The sequence below is a fragment of the Pinus tabuliformis genome, chromosome 3_1 (assembly GCF_031772625.1).
Source record: "Pinus tabuliformis cultivar Carrire ecotype Pingquan chromosome 3_1, CPIR1, whole genome shotgun sequence".
NCBI lineage: Eukaryota > Viridiplantae > Streptophyta > Pinopsida > Pinales > Pinaceae > Pinus > Pinus tabuliformis.
This window is the reverse complement of record NC_142301.1, coordinates 35,844,956-35,869,775: the sequence shown is the minus strand read 5'-3', so window position 1 is coordinate 35,869,775 and position 24,820 is coordinate 35,844,956.

Below are 24,820 nucleotides of genomic sequence, written 5' to 3'. Positions count from 1 at the left end.
TGTTTGTTTGTGTAATTCAATTTTGTCCATAGGGTGGATGTCCTTGGCAAGGACCTCAAGATTGGTCCTTATATAATCTGCAGGAGACTGGGGCTGTGTCACAGCTGGCAAGAAATGACTCATGATCATTTTGCCTTCACTAACATCATAAGCAGACATCAGTCTTTGCTGGTTAGTGGGAGCCATCTTCAATAAATGATTGTACAGTTGTATCTTTATTGGCTCATTCCTCCTCTTTATGTCTATGAACTGTTGTTTGATTCCTCCTTCAGCTTCTTTTTGGTGGCTTGAGGAGCTGACTTCTCCTATTGTTCTGTCTTGTCCCTGTTGAAATGAGCTAGTCGATGCTTCTCTGCTAGGTGGGCCCATGCCCAGAGACTGCCCTGTTGGCATTTCCTCTTCAGAGAAAGGATTCAATCTCTATCTTTTCTCACCATGACTTACTGATGTGGTCAAGGGAGTCTCTCTGTCCCTTTTCCTGCTAGTATCCTCCTTTTGTGGAGTTTGGAGGATTGATGCTTCAGCTGATGTTTCTTGCCTTGGAGGCACAGTTTGCTGTGGCTGTTGCTCAGTGGATTTTGGGGTTTCCACTATTTTCTCTTGCTGTACAGGCTGCTCCTGTGTTTGTTCTTCTTGTTGTTGCTGCTGTTGATGTAATTCCTGTTGTTCCACCTCTTTTTCTGTTTGCTCTTCAGTCATGGGAGGTGGTTGCTCTTGTTCCACCTGCTTTTCTTTGCCTTTGCTGGATGTCTGTTGAGTGTCCATGGCAGCTTGCTGATGTGTTGTTGAAGAAGAGGCAGATGCTCCAAGTTGCCTTTGATATGATAAGGAAACATGTCCACAAGTTTCCAAGTCAGCCTCTTTTTGCATGTTTCTAGCCTCTCTTTCTAGCATCTGCTCTCTAGTAATTGGCTCTTCTAGAGTGCCCTCTTTCCAGCTCAAAGAATTTGCGTACTTTTCAACATGAGGCAGCCTAACATGTGCATAGTTACCCAATTTGTATTTTATCCTTCTGAGGGAGATAAAATGATTAGGGTCATAAGGTATCCATTTGAAACTGGTTTACAATTTGAAGCCCTCTAAGATCATATCTGCCTCCTTCCATCCCTCCTCTCTTTTATTGTATAGGAAAGGGCCTAGCTGGTTCCTTACCTTCAGCTGCACCTTCTTATTCCTACTTTGGAAGTGGAAGCAGTCTGCATGTCCAAACTGCCTGAAGTATTCTAGGGCAAAAAGTCTCATAGGGACATACCTTGGCAGCCTGTAAGGGTCCAACTCACAGCCATATATTCTGATTACTGTGTGGTGTTGGTAAAAATACCAATCACCAATGCTGTAGGATTTGGAGAGATGGAGAACTCTCTGCATGTCATCGGTCAACCTTGGAGGAGGGACACCATACAGCAATGTCATAGCTGGGTGAATGAACATGTCTATAAATTCACAGTATGTGTATGGTGATTGAGAAACATTATGGAAAATTGAGGTCCAAAACACAACTGACCTTGGATTCCCCTGGGCATTAAGTTTCTTGAGGGGAATGGAGAAACTGTCTGTTTGATAAAACAAGAACAGATGGTAAATGTATGAGGTGTATCTGAACACCCTTTCCCTTTGCAGATTCATTAGTTGTTCATGGATCTTTTCTGCAATATAGGTAGCATAGTCATAGTGTACAGTTGGAGGCTTTCTAGGAGAAAATATGGACAGCATTGCCATTATAGTGTCATCAACATCCTCAATTCCCTTGTACCCCAGAACGTAGCTTATCAGATCCACTAGCATCCTGCCCATGTCATTCAGGTAGTGATATCCAATGGGAGGAGTCCTCACAGTTTCAGAGCTTGGCTGCATGAATAACTGATTAATTTTAATGATATGGGCACTTGACAAATTACTCCCCTTATTTACTAAGTCCAGCATGGAGAGAGGGGTCAATGGCCTTGCAGAGTGGAAATGAAGCATCTCATTTATGGTTTCTGGGGTGATATGGAATAAGATTGAGCCTGTAGGACTGAGAACAACTCTTTGGCATGGATCATAGCATTCTTGGCACTTGTGGATCAAGTCTGGAAGGGCATTGACTTGAGGGAGGTTGTAAATAGGCAAATTTGAGTCCCAAATCCCCAAAATATCAGCTCCACCAAGGTATTGGGCTTTTAATTCATTTAGCATGTGAATATTGAACTTGGAACCCATTGGGAACCAGTCTATCATCTGATAATCTACATCCCCCAGGGCTTTCCAGTCTAACTCCCTTTGAGGGGCATTCAGAGGCTGGATATTCAAGGCTATTGGTGTTTCCATGGCTAGTAAAGCTTCTGAATTGTATGTAAACTGCTCTGAGTGAGCAGAAAAACGTAGAGGAGTTTCTAGACGCTGTAACTATGAATTGTAGGGAACAAAGGGCGAATTGAACAAAAAGAAATTGAAATACCGTTTACGGGACTGATAAAAACAGTAGTAGGAGTGACTGGAGTGTTTCTATGGTGAATTTAGTCAGTTGAGGTTTCTAGTTCACGACTGCGCGAACTAGCTGTGAATTCAGGTCAATTTGTCAAATGCGGGCTCTGCAGAAGGTTTATTGTTCCACCAGTTTGAAATAGGTGCAGGTTACTGGGTAATTGATGATGAAATCAGTGTTTTTAGGCCTTCTTAAACAGTTTGTTTGCAGAAATATGATAAAACCAGGTACAGAGAATTATCTTGAGAAATACCTTGCGAATGGCCGATAACAGGTTGCAACTGCAGGTACAATGGAGGCGCCGACGGTTTCAGAATCAAATTTGGCAGGTTGGCGTTGGTTTGAACGTAAACAACATGCAAAAATAACAACAGTTTCTTTTGGCAAAAGTGGAAAAAACATGAAATTTTGGCCAATATATGGATTTTTGGCATATTGGCGCGTTTTTGGGATGACGTCAGCATGACGTCATCAGGTGGGGTCGAAGTCGGATGACGTCAGCATGACGTCACCGGGTGAGGTGGCAGGCTGTGATTGGTCCACGGATATGATGAAGTGGCAGACATATCAGCGCGGGGGCGGACGAAGGAGCTGATGCGGCGGCGGGGTGGCAGTGGCGTGGCTCTGACGTGGGGATGACGCAGGCCCGGCAAAACTGGTGGTAAACAAAAAGGCGGTAATGGTTTTCTCGGACCACCTACGATACGGCGATGGTTTTGTCAGAGGGAAACCCGAGAAATTGTGAGGGCGACGCGTGGCAGAGGCCTGACATCACCCTATGACAGTTTCTCGGGTGCTAAATGTCGGACGTCGGGCCCAACCCGATATGTATAATGGCCGCCTGATCAAAAGCGCTCGATCGGACGGTTGATGGGTTGATGAGTTGTGCGGTTGATACGACATCGGAGAAGGATTAAAATAATATATATTTTGGGGTCTGCGCCCGGCGGAAAACCTTTAGGATATGGTGGTTTGCAATGTTTTCCAATGTATTTTTGGAATAAAAATAATGCGGGCAGATACTTTGGATAAGCGAATAAAAGTGGGTTTTGATGTTATTTTGCAATTTAAAGCGGGTATGGGTAAAAAGGGTCTTTTATAAGGTTTTCTTAGCAAATGAAGGTTTAATGGGTCAAATGGATTCAGAAGGGGGGAGAGGAGTAAGGCTTAGGTTTATCAAAGTGACCAGCTGTCATTTTGATCCCTGACAGTGAACATATGGCTATAATGCCAAGGGGAGGGATATTTATACAATGTTTGGGGTTTATACACCATGGTGTTATAATACTAGGGAAAGGGTAACATAGGGGGTTTATATAATAAAGTTAGAAATTAATGTGGGTGAAAGAGTGGATGAGGGGTGATATTACTAAGTTTATTTGAAAATAACTTAGCTTAGGGAGTAGATCAAAATGAAAAGAGTTTTAGACAAGAAATGTGGCTTTTAAAGGACTAAGAACCACCATAAAACCACCAATTCTTCCATGAATCTCAACTGATGAGGGGATGTTAGTAATGAATGGAAAAGGGGAAAATTGGGAAGTTAGACATGCTTCTTTGCTTTATTGCAACCTGATAGAGAAGAAGGACTTCTCAATTCATTGATTTTGCCTTGTGAAATAGGTTAGCACACCTTCAATTGTAAGGGATGACACTTCTGCAACCCCATCTGCCTACTCATCTATTTTCCTAGCATTTTTTGTTTCTTCTTGGAGGGTGCACTTAGACTTGCAGACCCTTATTTGCCTTTTCTTTTCTCTGGCTTTTTCCTTTTGATTTTCTATCTACTGCTACCCTTATTGCTTCCAAGGTCCCAGATTAAACAGTTGGGAGCCTTACTTCTCTACCTAAGCTACTTGTCTGCCAAGATTGAACAGTTTGGACAGACTTCTTTCTCTATTCTAGAACTGGAAATTTAAAACATGGCATGATCCAGATTAGGCTGTTGGACCATCCATCAAAATTGAGTCCACATCAAGCTATAAGCACAGATTGTATTCTCTTGGAAATATGTGATCTTTTCATCATCAAAGCAAAGCATATTTGGACCTTTTTACTGCCAATCATGAAATATGAAACCTATTGATATAGGTAGCTAACAGTAGGAGTGCCATGTGATTGGGTGTGACTGTTCCGAGGGGTGGAAAATGCCATCATCTTCTTCTGTGTTGCTCACCCTGAGCAGGACCCATCAATGGATGACCAGATATTTTTTATTAGACATGATTATGGGCATAAGCCCTAATTTTGTAGGATAATTTTGTCCCAATTTTGTATATTATTTTGAACATAAAACTTCTATCTATGTACCGACGGTTTCACCGTGATGATCATATATATATATATATATATATATGACTCTTCAATTATTTTTTATTTTTAATGTGATGAATGATTTATGTGCCAATCTAATGCTTGATTAGCGATAGAATCTGCAAATGAATTTTTTGATTGTGGAATATGAATAGATGTGATATAAATAAATGATCTCTGTAATAAATGCACTCTCAGAAATTGGTGATATAAATAAGGATCTATCACACTATAGATGTTATTTAAATGAGATAACACCAGTTGCGAATCCAAGTATACTACTAATGAATCAATACCAAGAGATATTGCCTCAGATAGTAAGTTAATGAAAGCAGTATATTTGGCAGCATTGTTTGAAGGAGGATCGATACATACGCCTCTTGAAATTAACAACTAGCCGGATGGATGATAAATCATCCAAGCCGTAGAAGCAAGGTTCCGGGTGTGTCTACTAGCACCATCAACAAACCCTAGATATATCAAATCATCCATCAACACTTGCCAAAGAAGATCAAAAATATCGACATCACTACGAAACCGATAGATAGATATGCACAAATATATAATATTTACAACTAAGCAAAATGTTAGGTCAAAGCCTAAGCAAAATAATTTTTAAGATAGAGCCCATTTCTAGGCTTCGCCAACTCGTTTCCCTCAAAATCAACCAAATCATAGTCTCCCTTTTTCAAGACCTTTTTAACAATGAAGGGATTGTACCACATAGGTTTAAACTTGCTTGCCCATAAGGCATCCTTGTCTTGGTCATAAACCAAGACAAGGTCACCTTCAGAGAAAACCCTTGGACGAACAACCTTATCATGTTGAGATTTTACTCTCTTTTTATGAGGTTCATTAATTATGGCCACATCTCAACGCTACTCATCGAGATATTCCAAATGAATGAGGCGTTCTTAAATACTAGAAGTATCTAGAATAATTTCAACTGGTAATTTAAGGGAAGGAATTTCACATTCCACAGAAAAATTGATTCCAACCCATAAACTAGTTGAAAAGGAGTAAAACATGTAGCAGTCTTGACTGACATTTGGTATGCCCAAAGCATCGGATATAACATGATGTGCCAGTTAGATCAAGCTTTGTTAATCGTCCTTTGGAGGATGATTTTTAGGGATTTATTCATGGCTTCAACTTGCCCATTGGCCTGAGGATAATAAGGAGATGAATGCTCCTGCGGAAAACCCAACTTAAGAGCCAATTCAGACATCTTGTGGGCTTGGAAATGACTGCCATGGTTAGTGACAATCTCTTTGGGAATACCAAACTGGGAAATGACTTGGTTGAAGAGAAACATGGTTATTGTTTCACCATCATTCTAGAAAGTAGGCATAGCCTCGAACCACTTAGTAAAGTAGTCAAAAGCTACGATGATATACTTATGATTTCCCATCGAAGGCAGATTGCAAGTAGTAAAATCAATACCCCACTTCGTGAATGGACCGACGGTAATCACAAGAAAGAGCATAGTTGGATGCGCACACATTTTCTTAGTATAAACTTGACAAGGGTGACATCCCTTGACCGCTTCAACACAATCCTTGAAGATCGGGGGGAAAAAAGTAGTCTCCACACAAAACAAATTGGGTTGTTGCAAGCCCGCATAAATGACCACCGAATGCTCCACTATGGAAATAATTTATCACAGACTCAGAAGTTTGTAGATATATAATGATATCTCCATACCAAGGATCTTGCGAGGAAATAAGGAAAAGATTTTCATCAAGAAAAGATTCCTCATAAACTATTTCTTCCTCACAAGGCAACTCTAAGATCAATTTTGCAAATACTAACGATTTCTTAGAATTATCTGACATGAATTCGAGATCGAATTCTTATAAAATGACAATCCATTTACTGTATTTTCCCCCAATTGCTCATCTGTTGAGAAAAAATTGAAACGGATTGACAACTACTAAGAAGAAATTTTTTCTAAGCAGAATATAATGTCTAAGTCATTGGACAACATGGACAACTACCAAAGCTAATTTCTCAATGGGACAATATCGCAGTTCAGGGCCCACTAAGCATTGGGTTAGATAATAGATTACGTGCTCAGTGAAAGCATCATCTTATGAACCATAACCATACCAATAGTTGATTCTGCTGCAGCGATATTGTTGGGAACGGGATCCCCCAATGACAGTTTTGGGGCTAAAATCCCATGTTTTGGGTCAAATCTTGTAATAAAATTGTAAAGTCTTTGCATTTTGTGGTCACGGAGAGCGAATGTTTCATGAGTCATAAAGGGTTTTCCGCCCTTAGTTTTGTAAAGTAAAGTTGGTTGTAAAATATCTACCCATGGTCCACGGACCATGGGATTGTATAAAAAGAGCTAAGTAAGTAAGCTCTAAGTAGTTCAGATAAGCCTTAGAGAGTGATAGCTCTGAAGTAAGAAGTCTAAGTTCAGGTCATTGTTGGAAATAATACTGAGAGGGGGGGTGAATCAGTATTATCTGGTCAATTATTTTTCATTTCACAATCATATTTGTATACGCTACTTCAGTTAGTAAATACCGCGTATGTACACAACTTCAGTGAAGGAAACAAGCGTATATGAGCAGACTTGTAATTTAAATTATTCTTCAGATGTTGATCATTAATTTGTGCATCAAACCATATGAACAGTAACCAAGAACAATAAAACAGAACAGGCAATCACACATAATAACACAAGATATAAGGTGGAAACCCAATGTGGGTGAAAACCACCTGCTGCAATTCGTCTCTATCTTCTTCCAATTAGAAACTTCTTTTTACAATGTTTCTGTACTGGTGCAATCTTATACCAGTACGCAAGCTACTACCTGTAGAAGGCTACAACCTTCTCTCGTTCTCCAACTTCTCTTGGAAGGGAGCTACAACCCCCTTAGCTCTTGTACTAGCTGAGGTATTAGTACGTAGGTGCTGACCTACAGAAGGCTACAACCTTCTCTTTTCTTCCAGGGACCTTGTTTCATAAATTTTCAGAGTGGATCCATGTATATCAATCAAACATCAAGTATATCTGCATTAACCAAACTCCTTTGTACAAACAAATACTGAATCAACCAATAACTTCTCAGAATGTTGTAACCAGAAAACAGTACCAGTAACCAAACTCCAATCCTGAACCTAGAATACTGCAGCAATAAACAGAAGCAGCTAAAACATATTTCATGAGATATACGCTACTTCAATATATAGAACCTGCATGCATACGCTTCTGTATCAAGTCTATCCAGCGTATACGTTGTTTTACGTTAGCTAACCAGCGTGTATACGTGCCTCTGCTGCGCTGAACTTGCGTACAAATCTATAAAAGATAATTTATCTTTTTACTTATTCATACATTAGTTATACCCAGATTATCATATTTATAGATCACGTCATGCGTCAAACAGATCAAATATTTCACAAAGATACTTCTCTTCAAACCACCTTAAGATCTTGACCCGTCAATGGAACTGATCCTTCTCTTTGCGCTCAGGTTCCTCCTTGATTCAGATCTAGTTATGCACCAAAACCCAATGACAGTATTCTCAATCTTGCTCTTCATAAGATATTCAATACTTCAGTTCATCCCTTGCCAAATGATCTCCTTCCCTTTTTATAGACTTAGGCCTTACTCACACCATGGTCCAAAACCATAGAGATCCAATACTAGGGACTCAATACTTGGGTTCAACACTTTGGATGCAATACCAAGGACCAAAACCATACGTTCAAATAGTACGAACAAAATACCATGGACCAACCATAAGTTTTCCCACATGTACGCGCTTTTCTTTGCACGAAAGTGCGTGCATACGTATATGCGCCTTTTGATCGGTACACCCGCATGTATACGCGATTTTTTTAAGATTAACCTGCGTATACCTCATTTTATTTCATTCTGAGAGCCCGAACTGTGATCTGCCCTTTGAGTGAGTTTCCATCAAGGACAATACCTATGCCATAATGCCAACAATCTCCCCCTTTGGACTTGATGGCAACCCCAAGTCACTTAAAAACATTCTCCCCCTTTGACATCAACGGCAAAGGGTTATGCTCCCCCTGAATACATGCTGAATCCTCTGCTCTGCTATGTTGTCCAAGCTCCCCCTGACTGTAGGCAAGGTCTGCAAGGAGATGATCTACACAAGAAACATGACTTTATATATTATAAAAGACCTACCTATCACCAAAAACTCATACATACATCCATCTCCCAACCAAGTGGGGATATACCAAAATTGACTCATCCACCCGACCAAGTGAGGATACACCAGAAGTTTACACCTGACAAATAAGTACATTACATCATTCATCCCAAGCATAGTGGGAAAACCAAAATAGGCCGTTACATGACCTTGATAAGAAAAGATATACATGACATAGAGACGAAACAATTCTATGAAAGTCATCAGCAACATCTGTCAATCATTATTCAGATCAACAACCATAATCTCCCTCTCCACCTGAAACCAAAACAGTTGTGAATGTAAACCAAGATCTTATAAGATAATGCCAAGAATGCATTATTAGAAGAATATATGCTCCCCTTGAACCTGTGCCAGATAGTCTCTGCCAGACTTATATCAGACTCTTTCCAACATGAGTCTGACCACACTACTTTCCTTCAAACAATCATATACATGATTGTATTCACATAAGCCAGCGTATGTACGCGGATCCTCCTCATTAAACTCGTGTACACCCACTTTTCTCTGGAACAGACAAGTTTCAACAGCAAGATGATGCATCAACTAGTCCCAGCTTCTGTCTGAGGTATTCAAATGTCTCCTTGGGCAGTGGTTTGGTGAGTATATCAACAACCTGTTCCTTAGAGGGAACATACTCCAACTTGACCTTTTGCTCAAGCACTTGTTCTCGGAGAAAGTGATATTTGATAGGTATGTGCTTGGTCTTTGAATGCATGACTAGATTTTTTGAAATTCTAACTGCACTTGTATTATCACATAGAATGGGGATAGGTGGAGTACAAGTGATTTGCATGTCTTGTAATGTTTGCATCATCCAGAGGAGTTGTGTGCAGCAAGATGCAGCAGCTACATATTTGTTGGAAATAATACTGAGAGGGGGGGGTGAATCAGTATTATCAGATCAATAAAACTTTTTCAATGCTCAGAAACATACACGCTACTTTCGTTAAGTGAACCCGCGTGTACACGCGACTGTATCTAATGCAACAAGCGTATACCCAGAGATCTTATAATTCAGTTAACTTTAATCTTCTGTAAATGCATCAGAACATTATTAAGTATATTAACAGTAAACAGGTGCAGTATAACAGAACAGAACATCACACAAGAGCCACACACATGAACACCATGATATAAGGTGGAAACCCAATGTGGGTGAAAACCACCTGCTGCAATTCGTCTCTTTCTTCTTTAATGAGAAACTTCTTTTACAATGTACTGGTGCAGTCCTTTACCAGTACGCAGGCTACAACCTGCAGAGGGCTACAACCCTCTCTCGTTTTCCAACTACTTCTGGAAGGGAGCTACAACCCCCTCAGCTCTTGTACTAGCTGATCCATTTACTAGTACGTAGGTGCTGACCCTACAACCTTCAGGGACCACGTTTCATCAATTTTCAGACTGGATCCAAGAGTACAAAACAAACATTACTGCAATACAATCATCAACTTATACTTGCATCATAATTCATTAAACAACCCAATACTGAATCACTGAAACCCTGTCATCAAGAACACAGAACCCAAACCAGAGCCCAGAACTCTGCAACAACCACCAGAATCAGCAGCAACCTGAAATATCAAATCTTATTATGCATACGCTACTTCACTGTACCAAAACCACGTGTATACGCGCTTTCACCAAAGGCAACCCGCGTGCAGATCTAGAAATAGATTCTTATGCCTTCGCTGTCAGATCCGACCCTTGCCAAAACGTCCCGAACAGATAACCAGCAATACCAAATCCTCTCACTGCGTCAGACACACAATACATATCTTTGCCTAATGATCTTCTCCTTATATAGCCTTAGGCCTTGTTCAATACCAAGAGCCAAAACCATAGTAACACAATACCATCAACTTCAAAACTAGGGATCGACACGCCCGTCGAGACACAATGGTCCGAAACCATAGGCACAACTTCCAAGGACTAACCGCCATGGACCAAAGGTACTTTTCCACATACACGCACTTTTGCTGAAGCCAACCTGCGTGTACACGCGACTTGGGCTTAACGAACCTGCGTGTATGAACTTTCTTGCCATGTTGTACTAAGATCTGACCTCTGATTAAGTTTCCATTACCTGTACCAACCTCTGAGCACCTGTACCAACCTCTGAGAGAGTTTCCATCAAGGACAACACTTGAATCATAATGCCAACAATCTCCCCCTTTGGACTTGATGGCAACCACCACACCAAGTCACTCTCCCCCTTTGACATCAAGGGCAAAGGGCGTACCAAGATATTCTCTTCTTTGGTATACCTTCTACTGTCCATACTGCTGTCCATACTCCCCCTGAGTACATGCTGAAGATTCTGATTTGGCTCCCCCTTTGTATATGCCAAAATGTACCAATCTATCCATGCTCCCCCTGAGCAGATGCTAAGACCAGCCATTCAGATTTGTACCATAATCATCAACCTGCAATACTATTCCTTTGATCAAACAACAAGATGTATCATTTAGTTTCATCAGCAATCCATAATGCCAACAATGAATTATTTGAAGTATATGCTCCCCCTGAGTGTGAGCTAACCATGACTGAACCATTTCCTGAGTCTGTTCTGCTGCCCCCTGAGCCTGAGCCAACCATGACTGAACCTGGGTTTGTTCTGCTGCCCTTTCTCCATATACGCGACTTTGCAGCCTGTAACTCGCGTATATACGCGACTTGTCTTCATTATATCAGCGTATGCAGGATGGAATACTGAATTTCATCACTTTCAGATTCCCCTGTGTCTGTTATGTCAGCTGACTGAGTTATGCCACACCTTTATGTCTCTGTCTTCTTCAATTCCTGCAACTGTGATGATGTATGGTCCTCTTGTCCTGAATTTTGAAATCTGCTCCTGCATTCCCTTGCTTTATGCCCATAGTTGTTGCATGTATAACACCTTATATTTTTCATGTTCCTTCTATCACAATCAATTGCTTTGTGTCCATATGCATTGCAGGCAAAGCAATACCCTCTGAAATACCTAGGATGCGATGATCTTTCTTGAACCATTCTACTTCTACATCTGGCTGCAACATGTCCAAGATTATGACATACATAACATTCAACATTTTTCAGCGGAGGAAATAATCGTCTATCACGTCCATAGTTAGGAGTAAAGGATCTTCCTTGAGGAATTTCTTTCCTTGGTTGTTCCTTGAGCATTTCAGATTTCTCATTAGAGTTTCTTGCCTCACCTTGTGAACTAGATTCACCTTCAACATATTCATGGAAACCAAGACCAGTCTTGATAGCAGGAGATCTTTGACTATTGAGAATATCATCCAAGACTTTAGAACTATCTTGAAATCGTAAAAGCTTATCCTTTTCCTCTAGTTTACCTTTCAAGATATTTACCTCAACTTGATGTTGTTCTTCCTTTTTCAGATACTGCTTCCTTAGGTTTTCTTCAACTTTTCTCCCTTCTCCCACTTGTCGCTTTAGTTTGATCACTTCATGTTCTTGATCTTCAAGATCTTCTTTTAGAGAGAGGACCTTTGATTCAAGTCTCTGAATAGTTGTGCTCTGATCTTTTGCTATATCCTGCAATTTCTCCCTTACCCTTGTTTCTGTCTCCAATTGTTCTTTTAATTTGGCAACTTCTTCAGTTTCTGCATTCTTCTTTTCATGTGCCATGAGACTTCTAATATCTTCACTATCATTGAATGAACTTTTAATATGGGTATAATAGCTTCTACCATCTTCTTCAGATATCTTTCCTTTGTTATGAGGACATCTAGCAGCATAGTGACCAACTCTACCACATAGAAAACATTTGAAAGGTAGCTTACCTTTGAACCGTCCAGTTCCCCGTTCAAGATTCTTGACAAAATTTACCTCATCTTCTTCCTCTGACACTTCGAATGCGGCCTCTGGTGGTAGCTCTTGTCGCATTTCAAAAGCAGTTAAGATCCCGTGAAGCTGTGACATGGTAATTTTCTGCACATTCTCCTTTTCTTCTATGGCAGATACTTTAGAATCAAATTTAGTAGACAGAGATCTCAAAACCTTTTCAACTAAGACAACTTCCTCAAATTCTTCACCCAGATCCCTCATACAATTCACAATCTCATCCATACGCAGGAAATAATTAGCTACGCTTTCATTACTTCGCATCTTAAGAGTTTCATACCGGATTCTGAGAGTTTGAAGCTTTGCTCTTTTTACCTGATCATCTCCTTCGTAGCTTGTAACGATTTTGTCCCATATTTCCTTAGCTGATTTGAAATGCATGATCTTCATAAATTCTGATTGAGTCAAAGTACTCAATAGGACAGTAACTGCTTTGGCATTGAGCTCATATTGCTTTTTCTCTGCTGGATCTGTAGGAGTTGCTGATGGGAATTTGTATCCTCCTTCTACGATTCCCCAAACTTCTGCTCCAAGAGACTATAGATATGCAGTGGTTCTTATCTTCCAGTGAGTAAAATTGTTCCCATCAAAGACTGGTGGCCTGATGTGTGCCTCTCTTTCTGGATTAGCCATTCTAATGGATCTTTTCCTTCAAGCGATCAAGCTTCCTTTGAATGACCTGCTCTGATACCAATTGTTGGAAATAATACTGAGAGGGGGGGGGGGTGAATCAGTATTATCAGATCAATAAAACTTTTTCAATGCTCAGAAACATACACGCTACTTTCGTTAAGTGAACCCGCGTGTACACGCGACTGTATCTAATGCAACAAGCGTATACCCAGAGATCTTATAATTCAATTAGCTTTAATCTTCTGTAAATGCATCAGAACATTATTAAGTATATTAACAGTAAACAGGTGCAGTATAACAGAACAGAACATCACACAAGAGCCACACACATGAACACCATGATATAAGGTGGAAACCCAATGTGGGTGAAAACCACCTGCTGCAATTCGTCTCTTTCTTCTTTAATGAGAAACTTCTTTTACAATGTACTGGTGCAATCCTTTACTAGTACGCAGGCTACAACCTGCAGAGGGCTACAACCCTCTCTCGTTTTCCAACTACTTCTGGAAGGGAGCTACAACCCCCTCAGCTCTTGTACTAGCTGATCCATTTACTAGTACGTAGGTGCTGACCCTACAACCTTCAGGGACCACGTTTCATCAATTTTCAGACTGGATCCAAGAGTACAAAACAAACATTACTGCAATACAATCATCAACTTATACTTGCATCATAATTCATTAAACAACCCAATACTGAATCACTGAAACCCTGTCATCAAGAACACAGAACCCAAACCAGAGCCCAGAACTCTGCAACAACCACCAGAATCAGCAGCAACCTGAAATATCAAATCTTATTATGCATACGCTACTTCACTGTACCAAAACCGCGTGTATACGCGCTTTCACCAAAGGCAACCCGCGTGCAAATCTAGAAATAGATTCTTATGCCTTCGCTGTCAGATCCGACCCTTGCCAAAACGTCTCGAACAGATAACCAGCAATACCAGATCCTCTCACTGCGTCAGACACACAATACATATCTTTGCCTAATGATCTTCTCCTTATATAGCCTTAGGCCTTGTTCAATACCAAGAGCCAAAACCATAGTAACACAATACCATCAACTTCAAAACTAGGGATCGACACGCCCGTCGAGACACAATGGTCCGAAACCATAGGCACAACTTCCAAGGACTAACCGCCATGGACCAAAGGTACTTTTCCACATACACGCGCTTTTGCTGAAGCCAACCTGCGTGTACACGCGACTTGGGCTTAACGAACCTGCGTGTATGAACTTTCTTGCCATGTTGTACTAAGATCTGACCTCTGATTAAGTTGCCATTACCTGTACCAACCTCTGAGCACCTGTACCAACCTCTGAGAGAGTTGCCATCAAGGACAACACTTGAATCATAATGCCAACAATATTCTGCTTCAGCTGTGGATAATGCAATTGAGCTCTGTTTCTTGCTGAACCAAGATACTAACCTAGGACCCATGAAGAATGCACCACCACTAGTGTTTTTTCTGTCATCCACAATTCCTGCCCAATCTGCATATGTATATGCATGAAGTGTGAGATCTATACCTCTAGGATACCATAAGCCATATTTTTTAGTTCCTTTAAGATACTTAAAAATTCTCTTAATTGCCTGAAGATGAGTTTCCTTTGGATTTGCCTGAAACCTTCTAACTATTCCCACTGCATGCATAATATCTGGTTGCGTACCTGTTATATAGAGCAGACTACCAATCATGGATCTATAGGTCGGTTGATGCACTACTGTTGATTCATCATTTGCGCTGAGGTTGCATCCTATTACCATAGGGGTACATACTTGTTTCCAATCCTCCATCCCATATTTCTTCAAGATCTGTTTGAGATACTTGGTTTGTGATAGAAAAATTCCGTCTTTGTTTTGTTGGACTTGTAAACCAAGAAAATATGTGAGCTCACCAAGCATGGACATTTCAAACTCTTTTTGCATTACCAAGGCAAAATTTTGACTCATGTTTTCTTCATTGCTACCAAATATGATATCATCAACATACACAACAAGTATTAGCAACTTATCATTGTCAAATTTTATATATAGATTGCTATCTGTGGAACCTTTTGTAAAACCTTGTTGATGGAGGTACTTATCCAAGCAATAATACCAAGCCCTTGGAGCCTGTTTAAGGCCATAGAGAGCCTTTTTGAATCTGCATACAAGCTTTGGATCATTTCCAAGGATAAACCCATCTGGTTGCTCAATATACACTTCTTCATCCAAGTCTCCATTTAGAAAAGCAGACTTCACGTCCATTTGAAATACTTTGAATTTCTGAAAGCTAGAAAGAGCAAGGAACATCCTTATGGCCTCAAGTCTGGCAACTGGTGCAAAAGTTTCTTCAAAGTCTATGCCTTCCTATTGAGCATACCCTTTACAAACAAGTCTAGCCTTGTTCCTAATCACATCTCCATTTTCATTTAGCCTATTTTTGAATATCCATTTTGTTCCTATGACATTCTTATCTTTTGGTCTAGGAGCCAACTCCCAAGTGTTATTCTTTTCAATCTGCTCAAGTTCTTCTTCCATAGCCTTTACCCAGCATTCATCTTTGCATGCCTCTCTTACATTTTGTGGTTCAGTGGAGGAGAGTAATGCTAGATAACTTGAAGCTTCTGAAATGGTTCTTCTTGTTTGTACACCTGCCTCCTTTTGCCCCAAAATTTGAGTTTCTGGATGATTCTTCTGAACGTACCTAGATGGAGTCTTTTCTTCTATCCTTATATGTTCCTCTGGTGCCTCATGGGTTTCTTCTTCATCATAAGTCTGATTTGTTGTAGAAGGATAATCCTCATCATCTTCGAACTCTTCAGATTTTACTTGCCTTGGAAGGTTTCCTTCTTCATCAACCACTACATCAATACTTTCAACAATTTTTCCAAGTCTTTTATTATAACACTTATATGCTTTGCTATGGGGAGAGTAACCAAGGAGAATGCCTTCATCTAATCTAGGTTCAAATTTGCCAATGTTTTCATCAATCTTTTTGATGTAGCATTTGCTCCCAAAAATTTTGAAGTATTTTACCGTGGGAGTCTTACCATACCAAAATTCGTGAGGAGTCTGAGTGTTGTTTACTCGGACATTTGTCTTGTTGAGAATAGTAACTGCAGCAAATGCAGTTTCACCCCAGAAGGTTGCAAGAGTTCTAGACTCATCAAGCATAGCACGAACCATTTGTTGAACCGTTATGTTCATCCTTTCCACTACTCCATTTTGCTGAGGAGTCCTTGCAGTAGAGAATTCCCTTCTTATTCCATGTTCTTCACAAAAATTGAAAAACTCATTCAAGGTAAATTCCCCACCTCTATCAGACCTGAGGCATTTGATTCTGCGATCTGATTCGTTTTCAACTAAGGCTTTGAATGCTTTGAAATTTTCGAAAGCTTCGCCTTTATGCTTCATAAGTCCTAACCAACACATCTTGGAAAAGTTGTCAATGAACAATATAAAGTATTCTTCTTCTCGAAGTGACCTTTTCCTAGATGGTCCACATACATCAGTATGAACAAGTTCAAGTGGTCTGCTAGCTGATCCTTCCTTCTCTGGGAAATTAGTTCTGGTTTGCTTACCAAACTAACATGATTTGCATATTGTATTGTCTGGAATTCTAATGTCAAGGAGATCATGAACCGCCTGATATTTACATGCTTTCCTTATATGAGAGAAGCTTATATGCCCCAATCTTCTATTCCATAGCCAGTGTTCATCATTCTTGCTAAGATAGCATTGTTGTTGTCCTCCCTTGGGTATGTATAAATTATTTGGAGTTCTTATGCCTTTGATCACTATTTCTCCTGTATCAAGCTCTCAAACAATACATCCATTTGATCGAAATATTACCTCATTTCCTTGATCACACATTTGACTGACACTTAATAGATTATGCTTTAAGCCATCAACATACATAACATTCCCAACTTTGACCTTTTCTTTCAAAAGAACTGAACCTTTACCTTTTATGAATGCAAGGGTGTCATTTCCAAATGAGACATTCTTTTCCTTTTCTAAGGCGCTATATGATTGAAGTTTTTCTTTATCACCTGTCATATGTTTCGAGCATCCACTGTCGATGTACCACTGATTTTCCTGTCCTTCCGCATATAAGGCTATACCACATCTTTCTGGTTGCGGTTCTTTCTTCCTCCATGTTTTGGGGCTCAATGAAGCTTGCTCCTTTTGAGTTGTTTGCCGAAACCTACTCCTACATTCAGAATCTTCATGACCAAAGTTGTTACATATAGAACATTCTATTTCATTTTCAAGAGCAGAAAAGTTGTTGTAGGTTCTTTTCATGATTCCAGTCACACTCCTTTGATTTTGTGCTTCTCTGGTCATGATGCTCTTGTAGGCAACGCATTGAGCTGCTTTATGTCCAAAGTTATGACAAGAGAAACATTGGCCATTGAAGAAATTCTTGCGATCATCAAACCTTCCATTGTAATAGCCATTCATTCTTGAGGTAAATTGAGAATAATTTACCTGTGGTTGGTTGTAGCTTTTTTTCATCCTTGAAGTAGATTGGCCTCGATTTACTTGGTGATTTCTGTTCATTCTTGAAGTAAATTGTCCCTGATTTACCTGGTGATCTCCATTGGGCCTTTGTTGTCGATTGTCAACCTATTCACTTCTCCTTGCAGCTTCAAGATAACTTTTGGAGGTAGATGGCTTCTGTGCTTGAGATGTTTCTTTAGTATACCCAAGACCTGTCTTGATTAGAGGAGAATGTTGCACTTTGATAATATCATCTAAATTTTCAGATCCTTTAGCAAATCTAAGATTAAGAGCTTTCGTTTTCTCAATTTCCTTTCTAAGTCCCACAATTTCACATTCTAACTTTTCATTGTGTTTCTCCATTTCAGCAAGTTGGAATGTCAGAGTATCTATAATCATATTTTTCTCTTCTAAGCAAATTTTGAGTTTAGAAATTTCTTCATAAAGACTTTCTTCATCTATAGCATCCAAGAAATCATCATCTTCAAAAGCCATCAAAAGTCTATAATCATTACCTTGTTCATCTTCATCGCTATTTGAAAGTCCATCACTGTCTTCATGTGTGTAATAGCTCTTCTTACTTACATTCTGTTTTATGTTCCATCTAACTAGTTCCTTACCTTTGTCAAGCTTATCTTTATGAGGACACTTGGCAGCATAATGATCGACTCTTCCACAAGTAAAACATTTGAAAGGTAACTTACCTCTGAATCTTCCAGAACCCCGTTGAAGGTTCTTGACAAAATTTGACTCTTCCTCTTCTTCTGGCATATGTCCTGAATCATTGTAATCTCCTTTTCCTGAGGCTTTGAATCTGGCTTCTCTCTTGTCTGATGGTCCCCCTTTTCTCATTTCGTAAGCGGTTAGGATTACGTATAGCTGTGACATGGTAAGGCTCTGTAGATTATGTTTTTCTTCTATGGCGGAAACTTTTGATTCAAACTTAGAAGACAAAGATCTTAGAACCTTTTCAGCCAAAACAACTTTTTTTATTTCTTCACCCAAATTTTTCATACAATTAATAATATCATCTATACATAGGAAATAGTTAGCCACACTTTCATCATTGTACATTCTGAGATTTTCATATTGAATTCTGAGAGTTTGTAGTTTTACTCATTTTACCTGTTCATCTCCTTCATAGCTCAGAACGATTGTCCCATATTTCTTTTGCAGTTTTGAGTTGCATAACCTTGACGAATTCTGACTAAGATAGGCTCCCTAATATAGTATTGACAGCATTTGCATTTGTTTCATACTGCTTCTTACCAGTCGTATTTGTAGGAGTTGCTGATGGAAAAGTGTATCCTATTTCAACAATATCCCAAACTTTTGTACCAAGAGATTGAAGATAGGAAATGATTCTTACCTTCCAATAGATGAAGTTGCTTCCATCAAAAATTGGTGGCTTGATTGATGCTTCTTTTTCGTTGTTACTCATGATGATAGATCTTCCTTCAAGCGATCAAGCTTCTTCTGAAGGACCGGCTCTGATACCAATTTTTGGAAATAATATTGAGAGGGGGGGGGTGAATCAGTATTATCTGGTCAATTATTTTTCATTTCACAATCAGATTTGTATATGCTACTTTTGTTAGTAAATACCGCGTATGTACGCAACTTCAGTTAAGGAAACAAGCATATATGAGCAGACTTGTAATTTAAATTATTCTTTAGATGTTGATCATTAATATGTGCATCAAACCATATGAACAGTAACCAGGAACAGTAAAACAGAACAGGCAATCACACATAAGAACACAAGATATAAGGTGGAAACCCAATGTGGGTGAAAACCACCTGCTACAATTCGTCTCTATCTTATTTCAATTAGAAACTTCTTTTTACAATGTTTCTGTACTGGTGCAATCTTATACCAGTACGCAGGCTGCTACCTGCAGAAGGCTACAACCTTCTCTCGTTCTCCAGCTTCTCCTGGAAGGGAGCTACAACCCCCTTAGCTCTTGTACTAGCTAAGGTACTAGTACGTAGGTGCTGACCTACAGAAGGCTACAACCTTCTCTTTTCTTCCAGGGACCTCGTTTCATAAATTTTCAGACTAGATCCATGCATATCAATCAAACATCAAGTATATATGCATTAACCAAACTCCTTTGTACAAACAAATACTGAATCAACCAATAACTTCTCAGAATGTTGTAACCAGAAAACAGTACTAGTAACCAAACTCCAATCCTGAACTCAGAATACTGCAGCAATAAACAGAAGCAGCTAAAACATATTTCATGAGATATACGCTTCTGTATCAAGGCTATCTAACGTATATGTTATTTTACGTTAGCTAACCAGCATGTATACGCGCCTCTGTTGTGCTGAACCTGCGTACAGATCTATAAAAGATAATTGATCTTTTTTACTTATTGAGACATTAGTTATACCCATATTATCATATTTATAGATCACATCATGCGTCAAACAGATCAAAGATTTCACAAAGATACTTCTCTTCAAACCACCTTAAGATCTTGACCCATCAATGGAACTGACCCTTCTCCTTGCGCTCAGGCTCCTCCTTGATTCAGATCTAGTTATGCACCAAAACCCAATGACAGTATTCTTAATCTTGCTCTTCATAATATATTCAATACTTCAGTTCATCCCTTGCCAAATGATCTCCTTCCCTTTTTATAAACTTAGGCCTTACTCACACCATGGTCCAAAACCATATAGATACAATACTAGGGACTCAATACCTGGGTTCAACACTTTGGATGCAATACCAAGGACCAAAACCATAGGTTCAAATATGACGAACTAAATACCATGGACCAACCATAAGTTTTCCCACATGTACGCGTTTTTCTTTGAATGAAAGTGTGTGCATACATATACGCGCCTTTTGATCAGTACACCCGCGTGTATACGTGATTTTGTTAAGATTAACTTGCGTATACCTCATTTTCTTTCATTCTGAGAGCCCGAACTGTGATCTTCCCTTTGAGTGAGTTGCCATCAAGGAAAATACCTATCCCATAATGCCAACAGTCATAACATAGGTAGAGGCTCTGTAGCTAAGTGTGCAGAGGCCTAGGATAGAAGTCTGTAGCTAAGTGCGCGGACCCCTGCAGCTGTGTGCGCAGGGTGAATAGAGTCTGTAATCACTTGAAAGATATCAAGAAAGAGAAGTATTCTGCAAATTTTGTGTCTTTGTTCCTATTAATGCATCTTGACATGTTATGTATGAATTTCATTTATAATGCTTATATGATGCGCGAATGTATGTAATAACATTGGTTAAGTGAACGCAAGTAAGAACATTTGTCTACGTGGTGCTAACTATGACTATCTAATAAGATAAGTAAGATACTCAAGCTAGTTTTGGAACCTGCACGGTACGCTACCATAATAGCACGGAAGTACCTAAGCTGCGGGTTAGGGCTACGTGAAGTTTAATCGTACCCTTTCACGGAGGTACTGAAGGACGAAATAGGGGGCTAGTCTGGCAAGCGCTAGAACTAAGTGACCTGTGCGAAGGCAGGAATAGAAGGAATAAACCAACATCACGACCATCTCAGGGAGCGAAAACTTGGTTCCAACATCCCCCCATTCTGCTTCGGGTGAGACTTCGGTCCACGCTCCGCAGACTGATACCAAAAGGACTAGTAGTGTGGGGATTTGTTTGGCTAAATAACACTAAACCTGGGTCAAGCCCCCACAAGCCAACAAATGGTTTCGTTGCCAGGACTGGAATTTGCATAAGAGATGTGTGATGTCATATCACTGAAATCCAACTAAGAAATAGATCGAAGACTGGTTGGATAGGAAGATCTATGAATTCATGACGCAGGAGAACAAAAACCCACGACTGACAAAGGAACAGTGGCTGGACAGGTACCTATATATAGAGATCCATGAGATCCTTTTCTATTCCTTTCTGGTTGAGCTATACGAGTGGATCGTGAAGCTAGCAAATAGCCAAGGAAGGTGGAAACTTGATGGTCCTATTGTTTGGACCCCAGAGCTAGTAAAGAGATTGGAAGCATCTAAGGTTAATATCGTCCGTGTTGTCGATCATTGGCTCAATCGCATCATAGGAGGATTTGTAACTGAATTTGCAGTCGATACCTCAGTCAGCTACAGCGAGGTGGAGCGGCGCTTTTTCAAAGGTCCGCGAGGTAAGTACTTGAAATATTTGAATACCTGGATTAAAATATTATTGTGTGAAAAATGGGTTATGCAGCTACCTTGATTTTTGGAGCTACACGAAGTGGAAAATCTTACAGGAACGAAGGAAGAAAGGGTCTTGAATATAGTCCATTGATTTCACCTCCGCGAGGTGACGAAGAGGGAGTAGCACAGGCTTCTCCGCGAAGTGCTATTCAGTTAATAAGACAAGGATTCCCACGACTGCCACCTCCACCCACACCACCTCCAACTTCACCACCATCATCTACGACTTCACCCGTACCACCTCCACCTCCACCAGAGTTCAGTATGGCAAATTCAATGAAGCTACCTTTATTCAAAGGCTTGTGAAATGAGGATGCGGACCAGTTCTGGTTCATCGTGAAAGCCGTATCGAAAGCTCAGGGTGTTATAAATGATCACATGAAGCAGGAGACATTGTTTATTGCTCTGCAGGATCACGCACTAACCTTGTATATCAAGTACTCTAATGATAACCCAAATGTTGGAGTGGCAAACATCCAGACAACTATGAATAGAGAATTCAGTAGGCCTAAACCTGAGGCACAATCGATTGTGGGATGCAAGGAGATTGTGATGCAGCCAGAAGAGACACCTTGGGAATCAGATCAGAAATTGAAGTGTAAAATCCATGAAGCTAATATGAACCTAACAGACGAACAGCATCGTGAATGGTTTGTGGCTTTGCTACTGCCACACATAAGGGTTGTGTTGTCACAAAAAAAGATAACTCAGGTCGAGGCCTTGGATATTGCCATGAGACTGCACGAAACACTGATGCAAGATCCAAATATGGGGTTTCAGCAAATCCAGAACAGTTTGACCAGAGGTGCGCGAAGAGGTATGGTTCCTGAAATGCAAGGGCCAAGGATATGATAAAGACCATTTCCCGGTCTTTGCGAACAATATTGCAAGAGGGGGACAGATGCCTTTAAGGCCGAAAGCTCAAGCAGGACCGAGCGTGGGGCCTGCATTTTGGTGCGCTATATGTCAGGTAGCAGGAAAACATGCCACAGATAATTGTCATTTACTACAAAATTTTGTAAAAACACCGCAACAACTGTTCTACAACTTTTGTAGGTCAATAGGGCATGATGAGTGTAATTGTAGAAGTTATGAATTGATGATGGATAGAACTCCCGCCTATAGGGTTCAGGTAGAAACACGGCCCCCTGACCAAAGCACGGGGATGGCACGGACAGGATTTCAGGGGCACGGATGAGGACGAGGCGGAGGAGGACCTGGCAGAGGTCGGGGACCACTGATCTGCTACAATTGCGATCGGACATCTCTTGAGGGTCCGTGCCATGCTGCTCTGTTTCCTCTTCTTCATTTTCAAGTGAAGGCGACCGTGCGTCTTTGTCAGAACCCCACTCTATGCCACCTGTCTGTTTTCCTGCCTCCTTTTCTGTCTATTCTGCCTTGGCCTTCTCAGCGGCCTCCTTCTTCCTCTTTTCAACCAACTGTGCCATCTTCAGCTAGGCCTCATCCTTCTTCTTTTATGTAGCAGACTTGCTTCCACCCACCGCCAAGTCCATGATGGTGCACCACTCCGCTAGCCATTTATCCAACATCGATGGCATCATCTATGGCTAGGTATGGCAAGTCATACCACTTCTGCGTAGGGTCTTTTCGCACCCTTATTGATATCTGATGGAAATCAGCTTTGAATTCGGCATAGCTTTGCAGGTTAGAATATATCGTGGGCTACAATCGTGGCTTGCGATTGATAGCCATCCTGATATTCATTTCCATCAAGATCCAGAAGATCTTGTTGTCCCGAACGCGCTCCGTGTCCTTAGTCTGCCACAGCGAAGCATACTTCGATGCTTCAGGAACGTCCGACGCGACTGAGGGGAATTAGCTTTCTTCTAGTAGCTCCATGCTACGAGCACAATCAATAGCAAGAGCCACACGTAGTGGAACGTATTTCTTTGCTCTTGCGCTTCGCAGAAATTTGCTAGGAACTCTCTAGGAAGGTAGTCTGACTAGTTAAATTGGACTCCTTCTGCACATTGTTGTGCAAGCGCGACGACAGGCGTCGACACAGCACTTCCAGATCACCTTCCCTGCAAGGATCTGCGTGGCCACCTTCACATCGGGGTTGTAGATACTAGAGATTGTGTACTTGTGTGACTTCTTCACCAATTTGAACTTCTCTTTCATTGATTCTGCGAGAGCCAGCTCGCCACCCTTGCCACCAAAGATCATAGTTGGATTTTCGCTTGTATACGGCAGGCATGTTATACGGTGAATCAACATATCAGTGATGGGTATCAGCTCCTCCAGCAATATACACCCATCATGCACCAAGAATAACAACTGCTTGATGACAAAAATTGTCACAGAGGTGTGGTTATAGTGCGGCACCCAGAGTAGGTTGAGTAATCCTGCCTTCTCTACTCCTCTGAGCCACTTCTACGGCTCCAGTGCAGTCATCCCCATAGTTGTGTCTATGATGTGGTGCATCAAATGTTCTGTCATCAAGTGCGAGAACTTCTCATGGTCAGCCAACTCGCAATCTTCGAGCTTCAAAATCAATACCCGTGCCAAACGCAGACCGTCAAAAGTGACTCATCTAGTAGCAATGGGGTTTGGAGGGGTGTCTTACTTTCATCAATTTCCTTTGGGACCTTGGACTTAGGCTTGTGCGGAGGGACATACTCTGGAAACCATGTAATGGGGTCCGCACCATGG